A 6,000-nucleotide genomic window follows, 5' to 3' on the forward strand; every position below is an offset into this window, starting at 1 on the left:
TACCAAATTACCTATCTTTATTTTAAAATAGTTTCTAGTTTCCATGACAATTTGTAGAGTATGCTGACAATCCTCCTCAAAGTCGGTTGATTCTTACTTTGAAAGGTGGTTGAGTCAAAAACTTAAAAGATATGGCTTTGCAAATGATGGAGAAAATATTGGACTTTAATAATCTAAACTATTTGTTGTTGACCGTCAATAATCCTAACTTTAAAAATAATAACTGGTAATCCTAACTATTAACATATTGGTCTTCATTACTAACAGAACCCTAACACCGTTAATCTCCGGTCGCTGGAAAAACGTTTTTTGCTGGAAAACTCTACATTTTCGTCTAAACCTCTTTATAACCTTATTACGAACCTTTAGAAAATTTTTTATAATAAAAGCCTCAATTATTGAAGTCGTCGAAAAACTTCTTTTTGGCCGAAAAACTCAACTTTTTGCCGTAGAACTCTACGTTTTCGACCCAAACCTCTTTATAACCTTAGATCGGACCTTTAGAAATCTTTTTCTTGCAAAAACGGTTTGTCGGCGACCGGAGACTAATTGCTTTAGGGTTCTGTTAGTCAGGGTCCATTGATGGCTAATATGTATATAGTTGGGACTGCCAGTGCTTATTTTTGAAGTTGGGATTGTTGATGGCCAACGACGAATTGTAAGGATTATTAAAATTCAATACTTCATGATCGAAAAACAAGATTAGGCATTTTTCAAAGGTCAATAAATATCCTTGAATAGTTGAATGGCTAACCCTACCGCTTGGATCTAGATGTTATCTTCATAGAAAATTTTATAAAACTAAATTTACCACCCGTCGTATTACGCCGGGGACATAAAGCGGTGCCGAATAGCACTAATGCTACAACATCACCAGCAACAACCAACACTGAAGTTACGGTTTGTTAATGCGAAAAAATTAGACTGCAACGCAAAACATAAAAAATAATAATTACGTTGATTTAGGAACTCCCGCGTTGTAACAAATATGTCAAATAGGGAAAAGATAGACGACGTAAAAACGTTAAACCATGCATGCACATTGCGCCGTGTTAACTTGCAAAATCTAGTACGAAGCGTAAAACGAAATGTTAAAACGTTGAACCACACACACATATTACGCCCTGTTAACTCGCAAAATTTAAAACGAAAAATCTGTTAAATATGAAAATTGTGGGGACCAAAGCTGAAAGTACAAAAGTTGTGAGGTTAAATTGCTAAGAAATGAAAACTTTTGGTTTAGTAAAACAAATAGTTTTTGGTTAAAAGTGAAACATCATTTTTTTTTTGAAAACCTCCCAAAGCACGAGGTAAACACCTCTATGCACACAAATGTTGTTAATTTATAGTTTGTTAATAAGTTACTTTGATTTAATTTAAGATTAGATGTGAATAAATATGTATGTTTTTATTCTTAGTTAATAACAAGGAATATGAGTTTTTTGCTTAAGATGTATTATTTTAATCCTGTAAAGGAAAATTTATAAGTTTTGTCCTTTATTTATATACCTTTTATCAGGCAGTGTCATTTTTAACGAATTTTGACAAGTTTTCACTTTATAGGAAAAAAATCCTTGCATCGTACGTCCTTTGAGCTTAACCTAGTTAAAATTTTCTTGTTAAATCTGGTTAACTAAGGTATTTTACTCTTCTTACTCATTTATTTTAATAAATAAACAAAAACATATTAAAAAATTAATGTAAATGTGATTACACACTTGTAATTTTATACCGCATCCACCACTTTATGCAACATGTACAACTAATGAATACTTATTTTGTAAGGGTAAAATTGTAAAATCATCAAATTTTAAGACAATCTGAGGCTATAATAGTAATTTTCACCGCACCCCTTGCTCATGCACACAAAAACCTTTCCTCCGCTGCCCTTGAAGAAACCTAATAGACATCCTCACAATGAAACCGTAGACTGAATGCGAATAACATATTGAAGACTGAACGATGGAAACAATTAATACTGGAATGGAAAATTGAAGACGATGATTGAATTTGCTCCAAATCTACAATTATTTAAGATGTAACCCATGCTTCAATTGTGTGGTTCTTTACCACTTCGGTGCCCTATTATCAGCCCATGATTGAATTGGGTGGTCATTTGCAACTTCAGTTGTCTATAATTAGGTTTGAATTTCGAATTTTGTTCTACAAACTCCATCTGCTCAGTTATAATTTTGTCAATTGTGAAGCAGGTCCTCCACAGTCGATCTATTTCACAGAGCTGCAACCGCAATCCGCATATATCAGGTGCAAATTATGCCCTCCTTGGAATCCTACGAATTTGAGACTTAATTTTGGTATATTCGATGAGTTATGGTAGGTTTTAGGGGTGTGTTTTGGAAAGCCTATGATTGGTGGTTATAGTGATTTTAGGTAATCTGTGTGTACAAGTCAGTCTTGAAGTGTGATTGAGGATCCTAACTGTGATAGTTTTCGTGTATAGTCCATAGGATTTACTTTGAACTAATCTAAGTTGTGATAGATATTAGGTTGCTTTTGTTTAATAGTTTCATGGAGAGTTTAATCAACTAGAAAAGTTTATATCCTGATCTATATTGGAAAATGAATTACTAATGTTTGGATGTTTTAATACGAACAACCGGTTAATATATTGCCTGCACTATTTCTATCCACATACCAAATAATATAAAAAGACAAAGTTAGTCTGTCTGGCCCATTAGCAGATTCTAATCTGACCTACTGTGTGGCAACTGCCACTTTCCGATAACTATTGTACATTTAAATTAATCATTTTAAGCTATACAGTTATGTGTTGTGAACATCCGAACTGCATATTTCATGACATACACTTAAAATACTCGTGGAATACATATTTATGATACACATTATTCATTTTTATTGGTTACATCTAAAACAGTTTAAACAATGCATCGAAACAACTAAGATAATACCTAGTAGAGTAGTGTGCTGACAGAAACGCAAGATCCGCAGAAACCATCTTAATGACATATTTAGGACTCAGACGAAAGTCCAACATCAAATATACATTAAACCCTAACTAGGAATGCAAGGGTTCAGTTTAATACTTTCCCGAAGTCCGATAATGCTAAAAACTGTCCGAAAAGCACTATAAGACACAAAATTCAGCACTTTCTGCAGAAATTCAACAGAAATCAGCATTGTAAGTTATATGCAATATGAAAAAGTGTTGATAAACTTAGAATTCATATGAGAATACCTTGGGGTATCAACTAAACCCATAACCATATCAATTCCTACATCTTACACAAGCTAAGCATTCAATTATCAATTAACGGAACAAACGCCAAACGAATATCCAAACGATATCTGAACTTTTTTTTAGTAAACATCTAACATTACTTGGGAAATTTAAGACTAGTAATGATCACTTAACACCTTAAAACACTTGAATCCCTTAAACATCTAAGCTTCCTAAACATCTTACTACATTTCTAACACATTTAAACACTTAACATTTTTCACCAAACAAGACCCCCCCCCCCCATACATGGGCTGCCCCTAATGTGGGACCCATCCCTCTTGGCCACTTGACTAAATATCTAGATAATTACTCCTTTTGCAAGTTGGTGATGTTAGTGGTGGTTTTAACAACTTAGTATCTAGGCTAACTAGATCATTTCTCACTTTTTACACCATACATTTCACACACAAACCTCTCAACCTTAATCACCATTTTTCGGCCAAGAACACCCTTACACCAACTTCAATTTCTAGCCATTTCCTTGATGATCAAGATGGATTTTCATGGAACTTAGGAGGATCTAAGGCAACCACAAGTTGAATCAACCATTTCCATCCATCCAACAGCTTTCAATCATCAAGATCATCCTTTTTCTTTGCTTTTATCATCATCTAGATCATCCCTAGCCACAAGAGCTAGAAGTGAGCCTTCTAAATCTCTTTTTCATACTTGTTTATATATATATATATATATATATATATATATATATATATATATATATTATTTAAGAACAAGTTATAACTAAAACAATAATATGTGACAACCGGCGATTTACGGCTCTTAATTACGCGATTAATAGGTGATTAACGCGATAATAAATCGTGATTAAGATGAAGATTGACTTAATTAGGCCTTTGGAGTGCCCAGGAACGTTCATTCAGCTTTACAGTGCACGAACGGTGACTTACAGAGAAACCTGGTGAATATTACGCGACAGCGGACTGATACTGTTCAAAATACTGACAACGCCGACGAATATTAAATTTTTACGATATATTTTAGAATTCGTAACTAAATTCTATTAACTGTGGTCGAAATCGGATCGAAAAACGGAGTAAAGCGGTGAACGACGCTTTTTACGCGATTTAGCGCAACCGACGGTCAAACTCAACAACGACGAATACCGACATTAATTCTACATAGTTTTAAAACTAAATTTATAATTTATGACATTCCGACAAGTTCGGTTTTAAAAACGAGCCTCATAGAGAATTTCGGGCTACAAGAAACATGGGGATTGGGCTTGTGGGCCTTGGGCCAAGCCCAAAGCCCAATTAAAACACAAGTTGACCTAGTATATATGTGTGCCTATACCCTTATCTGTCATTTTGAAATTGAGAACAAAACACTCACACACACACAAACCGAACAACACACACACCCAGTTCGTTCTCCCTCTCTCACCGGTGACCGGCCACGGCGGAGCCGCGGCGGCGCTCCGGCGGCGCTTGTTGTCCGGCCTCACACCTCCGACAACAGACCTGTGATGCTCTTGTTCTTCACCGGTAAACTCTCACCCCTTCCCCTCCTTGCTTCTCCGACAGACCACACCCCCCTATTGCGATTCTGAAACAAACCACCACCACCACTAACCGGTGGTGGTGCGGCGGTGCGACAGAAGAGAGAGAGAGAGAGTCGAGATGGGAGAGAGGACCGCCGCTCACGGCGGCGGCGGTGACGAAGTCAGGCGGCGGCGGAGGAGGAGTCAGACGACGGAGACAGCGGGGTCGGAGACTCGGACCAATAGTTTATGTCTTGGACCGGTGGTTTGTGTTTCGGACCGGTGGTCGGTTCGTTTATCTGGCGGTCCATGTCTTTATCCGACGAGTCACCCGGTAAACACCTTTCATTTCTTTGTATTTCCATGGTAAACTGAAGATGATGAAGATGGTGATGTTATGTGAAGGCAAAGTTCATGTTCGGGTTCTTTTTCAGATTTCGGGTTCCGAGACTAAAGGCGGTTCGGGTCAGATTTAGAGCAAGTCAGCCACGGTTCGGGTGATAGTTTTGTTTTCGGGTAGACTTTGGTCAGCGGCTCAGTCAACAGGTCAAACGGTTCGGTTCGGGTCTCGCGGTTCTGTTAGACGGTCAGCTTCAGTTTTGGCTCGGTCAACTCGGGTCAAATCCGGTTAACTCGGTTAACTCCGTTAACCCGGTTGACTCGGTCAACTCAACGAGTCAACTCGGTCAGCCCAGTTGACTCGGTCAACTCAATTAGCGTTTCGACTCGAGTAGATGGTAAAGATTAACAGCGCGTTTTATTCCGTTATTTCATAATTTTAGATATTACGTGTAAAACGAGCTCAAACCGATCTAATACAAGTATAGTTTGATTTCAAATTATCCAAATCTTATATAAATATGGTTATAGTGTTTGATACATTGTTGAATTTTGATAACATAACGACAACTGGTGTTGTCCGGGCCGTCCAAAAACAGAGGAAACTCTGCCCATTTTTCGAGAAATCCGTAAAACTAACGTGTTTTCATTTTAAGACGAAAGCTATCAAACTCAAACGGCTATTATAAAAACAAGTCACAAGTGCATATTACTTTCTACGACATGATACAACTTACAAAAACGACGATTCGAAATTATTTCAACAATAAATATGGATATTATATTATTTTAAACTTTGAAAATTCGACAAAACTTTTACTAAGTCAATGAAATCATTTATATTGTTTCAAATGTCGAATAATACGACTCCTTTTCATAAAAATAAATATATCGTATA

The 6,000-nt window shown here is 36.7% G+C and overlaps 1 long non-coding RNA gene across 1 annotated transcript; it reads left to right on the top strand.

The window, feature by feature from the left end:
* The first annotated feature begins 4,791 nt into the window (after positions 1 to 4,791).
* On the top strand, positions 4,792 to 5,611 carry LOC110925548. The gene is made up of 2 exons (XR_002584545.2): positions 4,792 to 5,097; positions 5,198 to 5,611. It is a non-coding gene; the product is annotated as an uncharacterized LOC110925548 (long non-coding RNA).
* Positions 5,612 to 6,000: the final 389 nt, after the last annotated feature.

Source organism: Helianthus annuus, chromosome 17 (assembly GCF_002127325.2).
Source record: "Helianthus annuus cultivar XRQ/B chromosome 17, HanXRQr2.0-SUNRISE, whole genome shotgun sequence".
Lineage (NCBI taxonomy): Eukaryota > Viridiplantae > Streptophyta > Magnoliopsida > Asterales > Asteraceae > Helianthus > Helianthus annuus.